Here is a 21,524-nt window from a genome sequence, read left to right on the forward strand (position 1 = left end):
TCTCTATAGCACGAACTACCTCATCCGCTGAAATTGGTTCTGTCAAATCCATCAAAGGCAATGTATCATTTCCCAATCCTGGAGTAGAATCCAGAAAGCTTTCCATCCTGTCCCGACTAAGGTCCTTTCTTCCCAGAAGGTCTGCGTAATATGACCTGAAGATCTCCAGGATCCCTGATCTGGACTTCACCAGGGAACCCGTACTATCCCTCAGACCTATGACCGTCTTAACTGCTATGCCTTGTTTACAGTTCTGGTAAGGATCAGGCGAGTGATATTTCCCATAATCTCTCTCCAGAACCAAGGAGGCATGCCGGTCGTATTGACACTTCCTAAGAAGAAGCTTTACCTCCGAGATCTCCCCTGGATCTCCTCCATACGAGACAAGACGATCAAGCTTCCTCCGCAAATGCTGGTAGACAATATACATACCAAGCTGCTTCTTCTTACTTATGGCCTTGAAAAGTCCAATCGCCCTTTGTTTCACAAGCTCCCACCACTCTGACTTACTGCTGCAAAAGTCCAGAATAGAAACCTGTGCCTGAAAAAAATCCTCAAAGGATTGTCTTACCTCTACATCTTCCAGGAGAGCCGAATTCAGTTTCCAGATACCCCTTCCCCTGGGTGGAGTGTCCGAGGCATTCAGAGTCACAGACAGCATACAGTGGTCAGAGAACTCCACCGCCCTCAACTCAGGAGCCGAGAAAGCAGAGTTCTCCTTTAAAAAAAACCTATCTATCCTACTCTGACTATTCCCTCTCTGAAACGTGAATCCCGTGCTGCCAGGGCAGTGCTTAATGTGCACATCTACCAGGCCTGCTTGTCTAACCATATCTCTAAGAAAAACGCTATCATAACCCAGCCTGTCTATGGAGACCCTCCTGTCTTCAGGCCTAATTATGGTGTTAAAGTCCCCTCCAAAGACAACATGCTGGGATGTAAAAAGGAAGGGCTTGATCTTTGTGAAGAGGCATTTCCTGTCCCATTTTGACTGCGGTCCATAGATATTGATGAGGCGCAGGTCCTGCCCCCTAACAGAGACGTCTAAGACCATGCATCTCCCCATTTCTACTTCAATTATCCGCCGGCACGTTACCATATCGGTTTTAAAAAGAACCTCAACTCCGCTGCAAGGCTCAGCCGCAAGAGACCAAAAGGAGGGACCGCATCTCCACTCCCTTTTTGCTAGATGGACATCGGCCAAAGTATTGAGCCAGGTCTCTTGCAAAAATAAAATCTCAGCATCAAACTCACTGAGCAAAAATAAGGCAATATCACGAGCTCTTGCAGATTTCACGCTGGCGACATTAATGGTCGCCACCTTTATCAGAGCGGGCACTGCCATCAGGATGATTGGGGTAGTCGTTTCTTAACCTCCACCACACTCTCATCACCCGAAGCAGCTCTCTTTACACTATGTGACTCCCCCTCATCCATAGATGATAAAGAAGTAGATAAATCGGATACTAACTCCTCCCCTGATAAAACCGAAAATGTGTTGCCAAGAGGAACCCCTCCTGGCTCTAACTGTAAGGAAGAAATGACCGCCTTACTGGTCTTCCTCTTCTTCTTTTTTTTCCTCTTTGTCCTCTCCCACCCCTCATCATCCGAATCCTCCACAACAGAGGGTGAGACATGGGACATGGACACCCCTCCCTCAACCCCATCGACCCCACCACCATCCAGCACCCCTGCACCCTCTTGGCCGCGTTTGCGGTGTCGAGAGACAGGGACTGGAGGTGGAGTAGGCCGAGGGGGAAGATCCACTATACCCGCCCCCCCAGCAGCTTCCGCTAGTCTGGAGGATCTACGCACAGTAGATGTAGGAACAACAGGAGGGACAGACTCAGGGACCACATCACTAGGGGAAACAGAATCTGACACAACAGACACAGGAGGGACAACAACAATTTCCTCTCTAACTTCAGCTGCTTCATCTTCTTTATCAAGCCTCTGCAGCTCAGTCTCCAATCCTGGCAAGTTATGCAGTGCCTCTGGGCACTGGCTATATGGATGACCCAGCTGCTGGCACAAATTGCACCGAATCTGGGTGCATTCTCTGGCCAAATGGCCTAAATCCTGGCACAGTGAGCACTTCTTGTGGGTGCAGGACGATGCAAAGTGGCCTTTATCACCACATTTATTACATACCTTAGGCTGACCTTGGTAGAAAATGGTCAGCCTATCCCTACCCAGAAAGGCTGAGCAGGGAAGGTGCTGAACTACATCGCCCAGCACCCCCAATTTTAGTGACACTGTCCAGGCCCCTGTCCATATCCCATGCTCATCAAGGACCTTCCGCAGTGGAGTGAGGACCTCGCCATATCGGCGTAGCCATACTAATAAATCAGCCTCTGGTATGGATTCGTTACGCACCAAGATGGTCACCGACTTTATCAGAGACTGTCTTGAGATCACCTTTGGCACCAAACCACTCCACTGCTGAAGGCCCTTGCACCTCCTAAATCTCTCCCAAAAGAGATCCAAACTCTCAGGTTTCACAAACGATAAATCAAATTCATAACCTCCCACCGGGCAAATCAAAGCAAAAATGTCACAGGCTTTAAACCCCATTTCCAAGACCAACTCGGCCACTCTCCCCCTTACTGGCGGCGTTCCATCGCCCTCCCACCGCAACTGTACCACATTCCTCCTCCTATACCCACTAACCAACCCCCCAACAAACCTCCTTGAATTGCGATTATTAACCGAAACCCCACCACCCACCCTGGTGTGACTCCCCAAAACTGAAGCATAGCTTCCAACATTCCTCCCAGCAGAAAATCCATCAGTTTGTTTTGAAACATCCGACACAGACATAACAGATAACGATTGTACAGATCCGGGATTGATCTGTACAATCGATAAATCTTTCCTCTGCTGAGCAGGGGGAGAAATGTCATTTCTATTTTTCCCAGCAATATTATCCCCTTCACCACCACCCACCACATTCATTGCTTTATGATTATTGTCATTTTTAATACTTGCTGGGATATTTGTTGTCTTCACAGCAGAATCCATAGTTGGTGCTGCACTGGTAAGAGTTTCAGCTGTCATCTTCTCTTCCACTGGGACAGGGTTTTCAGCTGTGGAAATGGAATTCTGTTCTAGCACAGCAGCAGGTAAAACACTGCAGGTAACTTCCATGGCTGCTTCCATTCCAAACACAGCAGCATGCTGATCCCCTCCCCCACCAGCAATCAGCTGGTCAATCTGCCCTGAAACACTGGGAAGCTCTGGTGAAAGTGAAACAGACTCCTTGGAGCTGGCAGCCATTTTGCTTTCAGAGGGACTACTGGTCTCAGCCAGACCAGCAAAATCCATGTCTGGGGTGTTAGATGCAGGTCCATCCACATTCACCTGATGGTCCGGGGATTTCACGGTCAGGGATTTTCCCTGCATGTCTGTACTGGTTGTGTTCACAGCAGAATCTCCAATAGGTAGCTGTAGGCAAAGCTCCTTCTCACCTGGGACACCATCCACTACAGCAGGTGGGGCAGACATGTTGGATGGCAGCATGGTATACCGGGATTTCTCCACCAGTACTGGCTTTGCTGGTTTGTATCTCCTCTGCCCATCCTCAGGGATTTCTGATGGATCATCGGTGAATGCAAACTTATCTGCTCTCAGGGGTGACTCCATCTCCTGGATGAATGTCAGGGATCCATGCCCACTCTCAACCCCCTGGCTGGTTGCCGCTGGCGATTCCCAGTTCTGGCATGGGGGGAGAGGTGCAGAGGCAGATGGAGCCGGGTCATCCCTTACCTGAGGCTGCTGATCCACAGAACTTGCTGATGCTTGGCTGGCAAATCTCCTCTCATTATCAAATTTTTCTTTAAACACTCCGCTTCTATCTTTCAACTTTTCCAGTAATAAAGATTGTTTCTTTACCTTATCTTCCAATTCCTGTAGCTCAGGCTTCATGGCTGTACGATTTTTACTCCAGGCCTGGCAGTATTTGGCTCTGAAGGATTTATGTTCAGCCTTCAAAACTTTAAGCTTTTCTTCAGCTCTTCCAATCGCCCTAAAACGATTGATAACCTTCTGGCTGAAGACATCCGCATTCTCATCGGGGCCTGGACCCACAGACAGGTCCTCCACCTCCTCCTCACTAGGCCCCGTGTCATCAGGGGGGTCCCTACCAGGGCCTCCCCCAGGATCAGGCATTGTTCCTGGGCCAAGCTAGCAAGCAAGGCCCAGGCTTGAAAAGGGCTGGTTCTCACAGAGAGTTCCTTGGGTGTGTCCTCCTCCTTCTTCCCACTGACCTCCAATGTAAGGAGCATTCTTCCCACTGACCACCAATGTAAGGAGCATTCTTCCCACTGACCACCAATGTAAGGAACCTTCTTCCCACTGACCACCAATGTAAGGGACATTCTTCCCACTGATTACCAATGTAAGGAACCTTCTTCCCACTGACCACCAATGTAAGGAGCATTCTTCCCACTGACCACCAATGTAAGGAACCTTCTTCCCACTGACCACCAATGTAAGGAGCATTCTTCCCACTGACCACCAATGTAAGGAGCATTCTTCCCACTGACCACCAATGTAACGAGCATTCTTCACACTGACCACCAATGTAAGCAGCATTCTTCCCACTGATTACCAATGTAAGGAGCATTCTTCTCACTGACCACCAATGTAAAGGAGCATTCTTCTCACTGACCACCAATGTAAGGAGCATTCTTCCCAATTTTGTTTATTAAAAGTCTTGCAATCAATAAGCATAAAATCAATATACATAAATAAATATATACATATTTACATGAAAAGGGGGGGAAAAAAAAACATAGCAAATTCTGCTCTCAAATAAAGACTGCCTTTACAGCAAAAACAAAACTCACATCATGAAACACATCATTACCGGAAAAAATTATCTTAATAAGACTCACACCAGACATCAAACCTGCGAGGTCAAGAAACAAAACCACTCCCATTATGCATGCAGCCCTTCTTCAAAAATGAAGATATTAACTAACAAAAGCTAAGGGCGTGAAAGAAATCGCATAGGAAAAAAGCTTTTCACCCAGAGATGGACAGTTCACCAAAAGCAGGTCTGATATTCCTCCACGCCCTTATCCAGACCGCTCGAGGCTCCCTGCCCTTCTCAAGACCCCGAATCTTCCCAACCTCACCCAGAATATCGTACACCACCACCTCGACAGGGAGGACTTTCTTCCGCAGGGTAATCTGGCACCGTGCATTCCACGTGAAGTAACGGACAACTATACTAACTAGAAAAAGTGTATCCAAATCAAAATCCCAGCGAGTCGGGAATGCCCCGTACACCCACTCCGCATAACTCATGCGATAGAGAAAGGGGATGCCTAGAGCCCTCCCCACCCTTTTATACACCTCTATGTTAAAGGGACACTGGAGCAAAAAGTGGTCCATAGACTCCACTTTACCAACACACTCCGCTCTAGGACAATCCCGATCATCCACAGGGCGATGCTTCAGGTTCCCTCTCACATAGAGCCTTCCATGGAAAGCGAGCCAGGCTTGATCCCTAAACTTCAAAGGGATTCTTCCTAAGTTAATTAAACGCAACCCCTCCCTCATTACGGGGCCTGGGCAATCCCTTAAGGTCAGCGACACACTGAAAGCAGAGCCCAAAATCCTCTTCTCCAGAAGCTTTCTGGGGAGGGACTTGATATCCCCCACTGTCACCTGCCACTGCCTAAGTATTTTCAGACACGGGGCAACATAAGCCGGAAGCTTGCCATGTCGGACTCTCAGACTTTTCACTGGCCCGCCATCTTCCCAGCATCGCAGAAAAGGCCTAAACCAAGATTGAAAAATACCCACCCATCCCGGCGGGGTCTCTGCTAACATATTACCAAGATTATACTTTAAAAAAAGCAGAGAAAAGAAAACTATAGGGTTGACCATTCCTTGACCACCCTCCCGCCTGGACAGGTAAGTTACATTGCGTTTGATCAGGTTCAGCCTATTTCCCCATTTCCACAACAGTTGGAAAAAGCAGCTGTACACCCTTGCATAGAGAGATTCTGGCAAGATACAGACAAAGCTGACATATAAAAAGATTGGGATCAGGTAAGTTTTAATCAAGTCAACCCTTTCCCTCAAGGAAAGTTTCCATTTCTTCCAGCTTGCCACCTTGGCATTGGCATTCAACAACCTGCTTTCCCAATTTCGATGACCATAGTCACCAGGACCAAATTTGATGCCCAACACTTTAATCTCCTGCTGGGGCTCTGGGAAGGCATCCGGAAGTTCGAAGCTTTCACCCTCCTCACCCATCCAGAAAACTTCACTCTTTTCATGATTGATTTTAGAGCCAGAAGCCTCAGTGTACTGCTCTATCACAGAGACCACCTCCTGCGCCTCCTCCATCCCAGAGATAATAACAGACACATCATCGGCATAGGCCACGACCTTCAAAGGCGGCACACCAGCAATGCCCAAAGGCACCCCACACAACGATCCACTCTCTAACCTTCTTATGAAGGGGTCGATTGCGAATACATATAGCAGGGGGCTCAAAGGACACCCCTGGCGCACACCAGAGCCAACCTCAAAAGGCCGTCCAACCCAACCATTAACAAGTGGGAAGCTCTCAGCCCCTTTATATAATGTTTTCAGCCAATCAATAAACCTCCCCTGCAGGCCGTATCTACCAAGTAGCAAATACAGGTACTCATGATTGACTCGATCAAAAGCCTTCGCCTGATCCAATGCCAGCAAGTACTTTCTCCATCCAGCAGCCCTGCATCGCTCCAAAGCCTCCCGGACAGCTAAAATTGCTGAAAAGGTACTTCTGCCCTGGACCGAGCAGTGCTGATGATTGGACAACAAATCGCCTGCTACTGACGACAAGCGCCAAAAAAGAATCTTCGCCAAAATCTTTCTATCAACATTGAGAAGACTGATGGGGCGCCAGTTCTCAATTATTGAGGGGTCTTTACCTTTTGACAGAAGAATCACAGCAGATTGCCTCATGGAGGGAGGGAGAGAACCCTCTTCTAAACAGCTGTTATAAACCTCCGCTAAAAAGGGAGCCAGAATGGACTTAAAACACTTGTAAAATTCAGCTGTCAACCCATCTGGCCCAGGCGACTTTTTGGTAGCCAGCTTCTCTATAGCACGAACTACCTCATCCGCTGAAATTGGTTCTGTCAAATCCATCAAAGGCAATGTATCATTTCCCAATCCTGGAGTAGAATCCAGAAAGCTTTCCATCCTGTCCCGACTAAGGTCCTTTCTTCCCAGAAGGTCTGCGTAATATGACCTGAAGATCTCCAGGATCCCTGATCTGGACTTAACCAGGGAACCCGTACTATCCCTCAGACCTATGACCGTCTTAACTGCTATGCCTTGCTTACAGTTCTGGTAAGGATCAGGCGAGTGATATTTCCCGTAATCTCTCTCCAGAACCAAGGAGGCATGCCGGTCGTATTGACACTTCCTAAGAAGAAGCTTTACCTCCGAGATTTCCCCTGGATCTCCTCCATACGAGACAAGACGATCAAGCTTCCTCAGCAAATGCTGGTAGGCAATATACATACCAAGCTGCTTCTTCTTACTTATGGCCTTGAAAAGTCCAATCGCCCTTTGTTTCACAAGCTCCCACCACTCTGATTTATTGCTGCAAAAATCCAGAATAGAAACCTGTGCCTGAAAAAAATCCTCAAAGGATTGTCTTACCTCTACATCTTCCAGGAGAGCCGAATTCAGTTTCCAGGTACCCCTTCCCCTGGGTGGAGTGTCCGAGGCATTCAGAGTCACAGACAGCATACAGTGGTCAGAGAACTCCACCGCCCTCAACTCAGGAGCCGAGAAAGCAGAGTTCTCCTTTAAAAAAAACCTGTCTATCCTACTCTGACTATTCCCTCTCTGAAATGTGAATCCTGTGCTGCCAGGGCAGTGCTTAATGTGCACATCTACCAGGCCTGCTTTTCTAACCATATCTCTAAGAAAAATGCTATCATAACCCAGCCTGTCTATGGAGACCCTCCTGTCTTCAGGCCTAATTATGGTGTTAAAGTCACCTCCAAAGACAACCTGCTGGGATGTAAAAAGGAAGGGCTTGATCTTTGTGAAGAGGCATTTCCTGTCCCATTTTGACTGCGGTCCATAGATATTGATCAGGCGCAGGTCCTGCCCCCTAACAGAGACGTCTAAGACCATGCATCTCCCCATTTCTACCTCAATTACCCGCCGGCACGTTACCATATCGGTTTTAAAAAGAACCGCAACTCCGCTGCAAGGCTCAGCCGCAAGAGACCAAAAGGAGGGACCGCATCTCCACTCCCTTTTTGCTAGATGGACATCGGCCAAAGTATTGAGCCAGGTCTCTTGCAAAAATAAAATCTCAGCATCAAACTCACTGAGCAAAAATAAGGCAATATCACGAGCTCTTGCAGATTTCACGCTGGCGACATTAATGGTCGCCACCTTTATCAGAGCGGGCACTGCCATCAGGATGATTGGGGTAGTCGTTTCTTAACCTCCACCACACTCTCATCACCCGAGACAGCTCTTTTTACACTATGTGACTCCCCCTCATCCATAGATGAAATGGATAAATCGGATACTAACTCCTCCCCTGATAACACAGAAAATTAGTTGCCAAGAGGAACCCCCCCATCAGCTTCCGCTAGTCTGGAGGATCTACGCACAGTAGATGTAGGAACAACCACAGGAGGGACAGACTCAGGGACCACATCACTAGGGGAAACAGAATCTGACACAACAGACACAGGAGGGGCAGCAACAATTTCCTCTCTAACTTCAGCTGCTTCATCTTCTTTATCAAGCCTCTGCAGCTCAGTCTCCAATCCTGGCAAGTTATGCAGTGCCTCTGGGCACTGGCTATATGGATGACCCAGCTGCTGGCACAAATTGCACCGAATCTGGGTGCATTCTCTGGCCAAATGGCCTAAATCCTGGCACAGTGAGCACTTCTTGTGGGTGCAGGACGATGCAAAGTGGCCTTTATCACCACATTTATTACACACCTTAGGCTGACCTTGGTAGAAAATGGCCAGCCTATCCCTACCCAGAAAGGCTGAGCAGGGAAGGTGCTGAACTACATCGCCCAGCACCCCCAATTTTAGTGACACTGTCCAGGCCCCTGTCCATATCCCATGCTCATCAAGGACCTTCCGCAGTGGAGTGAGGACCTCGCCATATCGGCGTAGCCATACTAATAAATCAGCCTCTGGTAGGGATTCGTTACGCACCAAAATGGTCACTGATTTTATCAGAGGCTGCCTTGAGATCACCTTTGGCACCAAACCACTCCACTGCTGAAGGCCCTTGCACCTCCTAAATCTCTCCCAGAAGAGATCCAAACTTTCAGGTTTTACAAACGACAAATCAAATTCATAACTCCCCACCGGGCAAATTAAAGCAAAAATATCACAAGCTTTAAACCCCATTTCCAAAATCAACTCAGCCACCCTCCCCCTTACTGGTGAAGTTCCATCCCCCACCCACCTCAACTGTACCACATTCCTCCTCCTATACCCACCAAACCACCCTGAATTTTGACTAATAACAGAATTCTCACCACCCACCCTGGTGTGACTCCCCAAAGCTGAAGCATAGCTTCCAACATTCCTCCCAGCAGAAAATCCATCAGTTTTTTTTTAATTATCTGACACACACTTAGCAGATAACAATTGCACAGATTCGGGATTGATCTGTGCAATCGAATCTTTCCTCTGCTGAGCAGGAGGAGAAATGTCATTTTTATTTTTCCCAGCATTACTAACCCCTTCACCACCACCCACCACATTCATTGCTTTAACATTAATGTCATTTTTTATACTTGCTGGGATATTTATTATTGCTGTTGTCTTCACAGCAGAATCCATAGTTGCTACTGCACTGGTAAGAGTTTCAGCGGTCATCCTCTCTTCCACTGGGACAGAGTTTTCAGTTGTAAAAACAGAATCCTGTTTTAACACAGCAGCAGGTAAAGCATTGCAGGATACTTCCATTGCTACTTCCATTCCACTCGCAGCACCATGTTGATCCCCTCCCCCACTAGCAATCAGCTCGTCAATCAGCCCTGGAACACTGGGAAACTCAGCTGAAGCAAACTCTATGGAGTTTGCAGCCATTTTGCTTGCAGAGGGACTACTGGTCTCAGCAGGAGCAGAAAAATCCATGCCTGGGGTGTTAGATGCAGGTCCATCCACATTTTTCTCACAATTTGGTGATTCGGTCAGGGATTTACCCTGCATGTCTGCACCGGATTTCTCCTCAGCAGTAACTCCAATATGCAGTTCCTTCTCACCTGGGACACCATCCACTACAGCAGGTGGGGCAGACATGCTGGAAGGCAACATGGTGTACTGGGATTTCTCCACCAGTACTGGCTTTGCTGGTTTGAATCTCCTCTGCCCATCCTCGGGAATTTCTGATGGATCATCAGAAAAGACAAACTTGTCTGCTTTCAGGGGTGACTCCATCTCCTGGAAAAATGTCAGGGATCCATGTCCACTCTCAACCCCCTGGCTAGTTGCCGCTGGCGATTCCCAGTCCTGATATGGGGGGAGAGGTGCAGAGGCAGATGGAGCCTGGTCATCCATTAAAGGAGGCTGCTGATCCACAGATGCTGATGCTTGGCTGGCAAATCGCCTCTCATTGTCAAATTTTTCTTTAAACACTCCGCTTCTGTCTTTTAACTTTTCCAGTAATAAAGATTGTTTCTTTACCTTATCTTCCAATTCCTGTAGCTCAGGCTTCATGGCTGTGCGACTTTTACTCCAGGCCTGGCAGTATTTGGCTCTGAAGGATTTGTGTTCAGCCTTCAAAACTTTAAGTTTTTCTTCAGCTCTTCCAATCGCCCTAAAACGATTGATAACCTTCTGGCTGAAGACATCCGCATTCTCACCAGGGCCTGGACCCACAGACAGGTCCTCCACCTCCTCCTCACTAGGCCCCGTGTCATCAGGGGGATCCCTCCCAGGGCCTCCCCCAGGATCAGGCATTGTTCCTGGGCCAAGCTAGCAAGCAAGGCCCAGGCTTGAAAAGGGCTGGTTCTCAGAGAGCTCCTTGGGTGTGTCCTCCTCCTTCTTCCCACTGACCACCAATGTAAGGAACATTCTTCCCACTGACCACCAATGTAAGGGACATTCTTCTCACTGACCCCCAATGTAAGGAGCATTCTTCCCACTGACCACCAATGTAAAGAGCATTCTTCCCACTGATCACCAATATAAGGAGCATTCTTCCCACTGACCACCAATGTAAGGAGACATTCTTCTCACTGACCCCCAATGTAAGGAGACATTCTTCCCACTGACCACCAATGTTAGGAGCATTCTTCCCACTTATCACCAATGTAAGGAGCATTCTTTCCACTGATTACCAATGTAAGGAGCATTCTTGCCACTGACCACCAATGTAAGGAGCATTCTTCCAACTGATTACCAATGTAAGGAGCATTCTTCCCACTTCCCAATTTTGTTTATTAAAAGTCTTGCAATCAACAAGCATAAAATCAATATACATAAATAAATATATACATATTTACATGAAAAGGGGAAAAAAAAAAATACATAGCAAATTCTGCTCTCAAATAAAGACTGCCTTTACAGCAAAAACAAAACTCACATCATGAAACACATCATTACCGGGAAAAATAATCTTAATAAGACTCACACCACCACACCAGACATCAAACCTGCGAGGTCAAGAAACAAAACCACCCCCATTATGCATGCAGCCCTTCTTCAAAAATGAAGATATTAACCAACAAAAGCTAAGGGCGTGAAAGAAATAGCATAGGAAAAAAGCTTTTCACCCAGAGATGGACAGTTCACCAAAAGCAGGTCTGATATTCCTCCACGCCCTTATCCAGACCGCTCGAGGCTCCCTGCCCTTCTCAAGACCCCAAATCTTACCAACCTCACCCAGAATATTGTACATCACCACCTCGACAGGGAGGACTTTCTTCCGCAGGGTAATCTGGCACCGTGCATTCCACGTGAAGTAACGGACAACTATACTAACTAGAAAAAGTGTATCCAAATCAAAATCCCAGCGAGTCGGGAATGCCCCGTAGACCCACTCCGCATAACTCATGCGATAGAGAAAGGGGATGCCTAGAGCCCTCCCCACCCTTTTATACACCTCTATGTTAAAGGGACACTGGAACAAAAAGTGGTCCATAGACTCCACTTTACCAACACACTCCGCTCTAGGACAATTCAGATCATCCACAGGGCGATGCTTCAGGTTCCCTCTCACATAGAGCCTTCCATGGAAAGCGAGCCAGGCTTGATCCCTAAACTTCAAAGGGATTCTTCCTAAGTTAATTAAACGCAACCCCTCCCTCATTACGGGGCCTGGGCAATCCCTTAAGGTCAGCGACACATTGAAAGCAGAGCACAAAATCCTCTTCTCCAGGGAGGGACTTGATATCCCCCACTGTCACCTGCCACTGCCTAAGTATTTTCAGACACGGGGCAACATAAGCCGGAAGCTTGCCATGTCAGACTCTCAGACTTTTCACTGTTAACAAGTGGGAAGCTCTCAGCCCCTTTATATAATGTTTTCAGCCAATCAATAAACCTCCCCTGCAGGCCGTATCTACCAAGTAGCAAATACAGGTACTCATGAATGACTCGATCAAAAGCCTGATCCAATGCCAGCAAGTACTTTCTCCATCCAGCAGCCCTGCATCGCTCCAAAGCCTCCCGGACAGCTAAAATTGCTGAAAAGGTACTTCTGCCCTGGACCGAGCAGTGCTGATGATTGGACAACAAATTGCCTGCTACTGACGACAAGCGCCAAAAAAGAATCTTCGCCAAGATTTTTCTATCAACATTGAGAAGACTGATGGGGCGCCAGTTCTCAATTATTGAGGGGTCTTTACCTTTTGACAGAAGAATCACAGCGGATTGCCTCATGGAGGGAGGGAGAGAACCCTCTTCTAAACAGCTGTTATAAACCTCAGCTAAAAAGGGAGCCAGAATGGACTTAAAACACTTGTAAAATTCAGCTGTCAACCCATCTGGCCCAGGCGACTTTTTGGAAGCCAGCTTCTCTATAGCACAAACTACCTCATCCGCTGAAATTGGTTCTGTCAAATCCATCAAAGGCAATGTACCATTTCCCAATCCTGGAGTAGAATCCAGAAAGCTTTCCATCCTGTCCCGACTAAGGTCCTTTCTTCCCAGAAGGTCTGCGTAATATGACCTGAAGATCTCCAGGATCCCTGATCTGGACTTCACCAGGGAACCCGTACTATCCCTCAGACCTATGACCGTCTTAACTGCTATGCCTTGCTTACAGTTCTGGCAAGGATCAGGCGAGTGATATTTCCCATAATCTCTCTCCAGAACCAAGGAGGCATGCCGGTCGTATTGACACTTCCTAAGAAGAAGCTTTACCTCCGAGATCTCCCCTGGATCTCCTCCATACGAGACAAGACGATTAAGCTTCCTCCGCAAATGCTGGTAGGCAATATACATACCAAGCTGCTTCTTCTTCTTACTTATGGCCTTGAAAAGTCCAATCGCCCTTTGTTTCACAAGCTCCCACCACTCTGACTTACTGCTGCAAAAGTCCAGAATAGAAACCTGTGCCTGAAAAAAATCCTCAAAGTATTGTCTTACCTTTACATCTTCCAGGAGAGTCGAATTCAGTTTCCAGGTACCCCTTCCCCTGGGTGGAGTGTCCGAGGCATTCAGAGTCACAGACAGCATACAGTGGTCAGAGAACTCCACCGCCCTCAACTCAGGAGCCGAGAAAGCAGAGATCTCCTTTAAAAAAACCTATCTATCCTACTCTGACTATTCCCTCTCTGAAATGTGAATCCCGTGCTGGCAGGGCAGTGCTTAATGTGCACATCTACCAGGCCTGCTTGTCTAACCATATCTCTAAGAAAAACGCTATCATAACCCAGCCTGTCTATGGAGACCCTCCTGTCTTCAGGCCTAATTATGGTGTTAAAGTCACCTCCAAAGACAACCTGCTGGGATGTAAAAAGGAAGGGCTTGATCTTTGTGAGGAGGCATTTCCTGTCCCATTTTGACTGAGGTCCATAGATATTGATCAGGCGCAGGTCCTGCCCCCTAACAGAGACGTCTAAGACCATGCATCTCCCCATTTCTACCTCAATTACCCGCCGGCACGTTACCATATCGGTTTTAAAAAGAACCGCAACTCCGCTGCAAGGCTCAGCCGCAAGAGACCAAAAGGAGGGACCGCATCTCCACTCCCTTTTTGTTAGATGGACATCGGCCAAAGTATTGAGCCAGGTCTCTTGCAAAAATAAAATCTCAGCATCAAACTCACTGAGCAAAAATAAGGCAATATCACGAGCTCTTGCAGATTTCACGCTGGCGACATTAATAGTCGCCACCTTTATCGGAGCGGGAACTGCCATCAGGATGATTGGGGTAGTCGTTTCTTAACCTCTACCACACTCTCATCACCTGAAACAGCTCTCTTTACACTATTTGACTCCCCCTCATCCATAGATGATAAAGAAATAGATAAATCAGGCACCAACTCCTCCCCTGATAAAACAGAAAATGTGTTGCCAAGAGGAACCCCTCCTGGCTCTAACTGTAAGGAAGAAATGACCGCTTTACTGGTCTTCCTCTTCTTCTTTTTCTTCCTCCTAGTCCTCTCCCACCCCTCATCATCCGAATCCTCCTCAACAGAGGGTGAGACATGGGATATGGACACCCCTCCCTCAACCCCATCGACCCCACCACCATCCAGCACCCCTGCACTCTCCTGCCCGCGTTTACGGTGTCGGGGGACAGGGACTGGAGGTGGAGTAGGCCGAGGGGGAAGATCCACTATACCCGCCCCCCCAGCAGCTTCCGCTAGTCTGGAGGATCTACGCACAGTAGATGTAGGAACAACCACAGGAGGGACAGACTCAGGGACCACATCACCACTGGAAACAGAATCTGACACAACAGACACAGGAGGGGCAACAACAATTTCCTCTCTAACCTCAGCTGCTTCATCTTCTTTATCAAGCCTCTGCAGCTCAGTCTCCAATCCTGGCAGGTTATGCAGTGCCTCTGGGCACTGGCTATATGGATGACCCAGCTGCTGGCACAAATTGCACTGAATCTGGGTGCATTCTCTGGCCAAATGGCCTAAATCCTGGCACAGTGAGCACTTCTTGTGGGTGCAGGACGATGCAAAGTGGCCTTTATCACCACATTTATTACACACCTTAGGTTGACCCTGGTAGAAAATGGTCAGCCTATCCCTACCCAGAAAGGCTGAGCAGGGAAGGTGCTGAACTACATTGCCCAGCACCCCCAATTTTAGTGACACTGTCCAGGCCCCTGTCCATATCCCATGCTCATCAAGGACCTTCCGCATTGGAGTGAGGACCTCGCCATATCGGCGTAGCCATACTAATAAATCAGCCTCTGGTATGGATTCGTTACGCACCAAGATTGTCACTGATTTTATCAGAGGCTGTCTTGAGATCACCTTTGGCACCAAACCACTCCACTGCTGAAGGCCCTTGCACCTCCTATACCTCTCCCAAAAGAGATCCAAACTTTCAGGTTTTACAAAAGACAAATCAAATTCATAACTCCCCACCGGGCAAATTAAAGCGAAAATATCACAGGCTTTAAACCCCATTTCCAAAACCAACATAGCCACCCTCCCCCTTACTGGCGGAGTTCCATCCCCCTCCCACCTTAACTGTACCACATTCCTCCTCCTATACCCACTAACCAGCCCCCCACCAAACCTCCCTAAATTGTGACTATTAACAGAATTACCACCACCCCCCCTGGTGCGACTCCCCAAAACTGAAGCATAGCTGCCAACATTCCTCCCAGCAGAAAATCCATCAGTTTGTTTTGAAACATCTGACACACACTTAACAGATAACGATTGCACAGATTCGAGATTGGTCTGTACAATCGATGAATCCTTCCTCTGCTGAGCAGGGAGAGAAATGTCATTTTTATTTTTCCCAGCAATATTATCCCCTTCACCACCACCCACCACAATCATTGCTTTATGATTATTGTCATTTTTTATACTTGCTGGGATATTTGTTGTCTTCACAGCAGAATCCATAGTTGCTGCTGCACTGGTAAGAGTTTCAGCGGACATCTTCTCTTCCACTAGGACAGGGTTTTCAGCTGTGGAAATTGAATTCTGTTCTAGCACAGCAACAGGTAAAACACTGCAGGTAACTTCCATGGCTGCTTCCATTGCAGCACCATGCTGATCCCCTCCCCCACCACCAATCAGCTGGCCAATCAGTCCTGAAACACTGGGAAGCTCTGGTGAAAGCGAAACAGACTCCTTGGAGCTGGCAGCCATTTTGCTTTCAGAGGGACTACTGGTCTCAGCCAGACCAGCAAAATCCATGTCTGGGGTGTTAGATGCAGGTCCATCCATATTCCTCTGACAATCTCCTGAATCCTCTGTCAGGGATTTTCCCTGCCATGTCTGACCTGGTTGTGTTTACAGCAGAATCTCCAATAGGTAGCTGTATGCAGAGCTCCTTCTCACCTGGGACACCATCCACTACAGCAGGTGGGGCAGACATGTTGGAAGGCAACATGGTGTACTGGGATTTCTCCACCAATACTGTTTTTGCCGGCTTGTATCTCCTCTGTTCATCCTCTGGGATTTCTGATGGATCATCAGTAAATGCAAACTTGTCTGCTCTCAGGGGGGACTCCATCTGCTGGATGAATGTCAGGGATCCATGTTCACTCTCAACCCCCTGGCTGGTTGCTGCTGGCGATTCCCAGGTCTGGCATGGGGGGAGAGGTGCAGAGGCAGATGGAGCCGGGTCATCCCTTACCTGAGGCTGCTGATCCACAGAACTTGCTGATGCTTGGCTGACAAATCGCCTCTCATTATCAAATTTTTCTTTAAACACTCCGCTTCTGTCTTTTAACTTTTCCAATAATAAAGATTGTTTCTTTACCTTATCTTCCAATTCCTGTAACTCAGGCTTCATGGCTGTGCGATTTTTACTCCAGGCCTGACGGTATTTGGCTCTGAAGGATTTATGTTCAGCCTTCAAAACTTTAAGTTTTTCTTCAGCTCTTCCAATCGCCCTAAAACGATTGATTATCTTCTGGCTGAAGACATCCGCATTCTCACCGGGGCCTGGACACACAGACAGGTCCTCCACCTCCTCCTCACTAGGCCCCGTGTCATTAGGGGGATCCCTCCCAGGGCCTCCCCCAGGATCAGGCATTGTTCCTGGGCCAAGCTAGCAGGCAAGGCCCAGGCTTGAAAAGGGCTGGTTCTCAGAGAGAGCTCCTTGGGTGTGTCCTCCTCCTTCTTCTCACTGACCACCAATGTAAGGAGCATTCTTCCCACTGATCACCAATGTAAGGAGCATTCTTCCCACTGATTACCAATGTAAGGGACATTCTTCCCACTGACCCCCAATGTAAGGAGCATTCTTCCCACTGACCACCAATGTAAGGGACATTCTTCCCACTGATTACCAATGTAAGGAGCATTCTTCCCACTGACCACCAATGTAAGGGACATTCTTCCCACTGACCACCAATGTAAGGGACCTTCTTCCCACTGACCTCCAATGTAAGGAGCATTCTTCCAACTGACCACCAATGTAAGGAGCATTCTTCCCACTGACCACCAATGTAAGGAGCATTCTTCCCACTGATCACCAATGTAAGGAGCATTCTTCCCACTGATTACCAATGTAAGGAGCATTCGTCTCACTGACCACCAATGTAAGGGGCATTCTTCCCAATTTTGTTTATTAAAAGTCTTGCAATCAATAAGCATAAAATCAATATACATAAATAAATATATACATATTTACATGAAAAGGGGGGAAAAAAAAATGCATAGCAAATTCTGCTCTCAAATAAAGACTGCCTTTACAGCAAAAACAAAACTCACATCATGAAACACATCATTACCGGAAAAAATTATCTTAATAAGACTCACACCACCACACCAGACATCAAACCTGCGAGGTCAAGAAACAAAACCACTCCCATTATGCATGCAGCCCTTCTTCAAAAATGAAGATATTAACTAACAAAAGCTAAGGGCGTGAAAGAAATAGCATAGGAAAAAAGCTTTTCACCCAGAGATGGACAGTTCACCAAAAGCAGGTCTGATATTCCTCCACGCCCTTATCCAGACCGCTCGAGGCTCCCTGCACTTCTCAAGACCCCGAATCTTCCCAACCTCACCCAGAATATCGTACACCACCACCTCGACAGGGAGGACTTTCTTCCGCAGGGTAATCTGGCACCGTGCATTCCACGTGAAGTAACGGACAACTATACTAACTAGAAAAAGTGTATCCAAATCAAAATCCCAGCGAGTCGGGAATGCCCCGTACACCCACTCCGCATAACTCATGCGATAGAGAAAGGGGATGCCTAGAGCCCTCCCCACCCTTTTATACACCTCTATGTTAAAGGGACACTGGAGCAAAAAGTGGTCCATAGACTCCACTTTACCAACACACTCCGCTCTAGGACAATCCCGATCATCCACAGGGCGATGCTTCAGGTTCCCTCTCACATAGAGCCTTCCATGGAAAGCGAGCCAGGCTTGATCCCTAAACTTCAAAGGGATTCTTCCTAAGTTAATTAAACGCAACCCCTCCCTCATTACGGGGCCTGGGCAATCCCTTAAGGTCAGCGACACACTGAAAGCAGAGCCCAAAATCCTCTTCTCCAGAAGCTTTCTGGGGAGGGACTTGATATCCCCCACTGTCACCTGCCACTGCCTAAGTATTTTCAGACACGGGGCAACATAAGCCGGAAGCTTGCCATGTCGGACTCTCAGACTTTTCACTGGCCCGCCATCTTCCCAGCATCGCAGAAAAGGCCTAAACCAAGATTGAAAAATACCCACCCATCCCGGCGGGGTCTCTGCTAACATATTACCAAGATTATACTTTAAAAAAAGCAGAGAAAAGAAAACTATAGGGTTGACCATTCCTAGACCACCCTCCCGCCTGGACAGGTAAGTTACATTGCGTTTGATCAGGTTCAGCCTATTTCCCCATAACAGTTGGAAAAAGCAGCTGTACACCCTTGCATAGAGAGATTCTGGCAAGATACAGACAAAGCTGACATATAAAAAGATTGGGATCAGGTAAGTTTTAATCAAGTCAACCCTTTCCCTCAAGGAAAGTTTCCATTTCTTCCAGCTTGCCACCTTGGCATTGGCATTCAACAACCTGCTTTCCCAATTTCGATGACCATAGTCACCAGGACCAAATTTGATGCCCAACACTTTAATTTCCTGCTGGGGCTCTGGGAAGGCATCCGGAAGTTCGAAGCTTTCACCCTCCTCACCCATCCAGAAAACTTCACTCTTTTCATGATTGATTTTAGAGCCAGAAGCCTCAGTGTACTGCTCTATCACAGAGACCACCTCCTGCGCCTCCTCCATCCCAGAGATAATAACAGACACATCATCGGCATAGGCCACGACCTTCAAAGGTGGCACACCAGCAATGCCCAAAGGCACCCCACACAACGATCCACTCTCTAACCTTCTTATGAAGGGGTCGATTGCGAATACATATAGCAGGGGGCTCAAAGGACACCCCTGGCGCACACCAGAGCCAACCTCAAAAGGCCGTCCAACCCAACCATTAACAAGTGGGAAGCTCTCAGCCCCTTTATACAATGTTTTCAGCCAATCAATAAACCTCCCCTGCAGGCCGTATCTACCAAGTAGCAAATACAGGTACTCATGATTGACTCGATCAAAAGCCTTCGCCTGATCCAATGCCAGCAAGTACTTTCTCCATTCAGCAGCCCTGCATCGCTCCAAAGCCTCCCGGACAGCTAAAATTGCTGAAAAGGTACTTCTGCCCTGGACCGAGCAGTGCTGATGATTGGACAACAAATCGCCTGCTACTGAAGACAAGCGCCAAAAAAGAATCTTTGCCAAGATCTTTCTATCAACATTGAGAAGACTGATGGGGCGCCAGTTCTCAATTATTGAGGGGTCTTTACCTTTTGACAGAAGAATCACAGCGGATTGCCTCATGGAGGGAGGGAGAGAACCCTCTTCTAAACAGCTGTTATAAACCTCCGCTAAAAAGGGAGCCAGAATGGACTTAAAACACTTGTAAAATTCAGCTGTCAACCCATCTGGCCCAGGCGACTTTTTGGTAGCCAGCTTCTCTATAGCACGAACTACCTCATCCGCTGAAATTGGTTCCGTCAAATCCATCAAAGGCAATGTATCATTTCCCAATCCTGGAGTAGAATCCAGAAAGCTTTCCATCCTGTCCCGACTAAGGTCCTTTCTTCCCAGAAGGTCTGCGTAATATGACCTGAAGATCTCCAGGATCCCTGATCTGGACTTCACCAGGGAACCCGTACTATCCCTCAGACCTATGACCGTCTTAACTGCTATGCCTTGCTTACAGTTATGGTAAGGATCAGGCGAGTGATATTTCCCATAATCTCTCTCCAGAACCAAAGAGGCATGCCGGTCGTATTGACACTTCCTAAGAAGAAGCTTTACCTCCGAGATCTCCCCTGGATCTCCTCCATACGAGACAAGACGATCAAGCTTCCTCCGCAAATGCTGGTAGGCAATATACATACCAAGCTGCTTCTTCTTACTTATGGCCTTGAAAAGTCCAATCGCCCTTTGTTTCACAAGCTCCCACCACTCTGACTTACTGCTGCAAAAGTCCAGAATAGAAACCTGTGCCTGAAAAAAATCCTCAAAGGATTGTCTTACCTCTACATCTTCCAGGAGAGCCGAATTCAGTTTCCAGGTACCCCTTCCCCTGGGTGGAGTGTCCGAGGCATTCAGAGTCACAGACAGCATACAGTGGTCAGAGAACTCCACCGCCCTCAACTCAGGAGCCGAGAAAGCAGAGTTCTCCTTTAAAAAAAACCTATCTATCCTACTCTGACTATTCCCTCTCTGAAATGTGAATCCCGTGCTGCCAGGGCAGTGCTTAATGTGCACATCTACCAGGCCTGCTTGTCTAACCATATCTCTAAGAAAAACGCTATCATAACCCAGCCTGTCTATGGAGACCCTCCTGTCTTCAGGCCTAATTATGGTGTTAAAGTCACCTCCAAAGACAACCTGCTGGGATGTAAAAAGGAAGGGCTTGATCTTTGTGAAGAGGCATTTCCTGTCCCATTTTGACTGCGGTCCATAGATATTGATCAGGCGCAGGTCCTGCCCCCCAACAGAGACGTCTAAGACCATGCATCTCCCCATTTCTACCTCAATTATCCGCCGGCACGTTACCATATCGGTTTTAAAAAGAACCGCTACTCCGCTGCAAGGCTCAGCCGCAAGAGACCAAAAGGAGGGACCGCATCTCCACTCCCTTTTTGCTAGATGGACATCGGCCAAAGTATTGAGCCAGGTCTCTTGCAAAAATAAAATCTCAGCATCAAACTCACTGAGCAAAAATAAGGCAATATCACGAGCTCTTGCAGATTTCACGCTGGCGACATTAATGGTCGCCACCTTTATCAGAGCGGGCACTGCCATCAGGATGATTGGGGTAGTCGTTTCTTAACCTCCACCACACTCTCATCACCCGA

The sequence above is a fragment of the Pelophylax lessonae genome, assembly GCF_965119305.1.
Source record: "Pelophylax lessonae genome assembly, chromosome: 1".
Taxonomy (NCBI): Eukaryota; Metazoa; Chordata; class Amphibia; order Anura; family Ranidae; genus Pelophylax; species Pelophylax lessonae.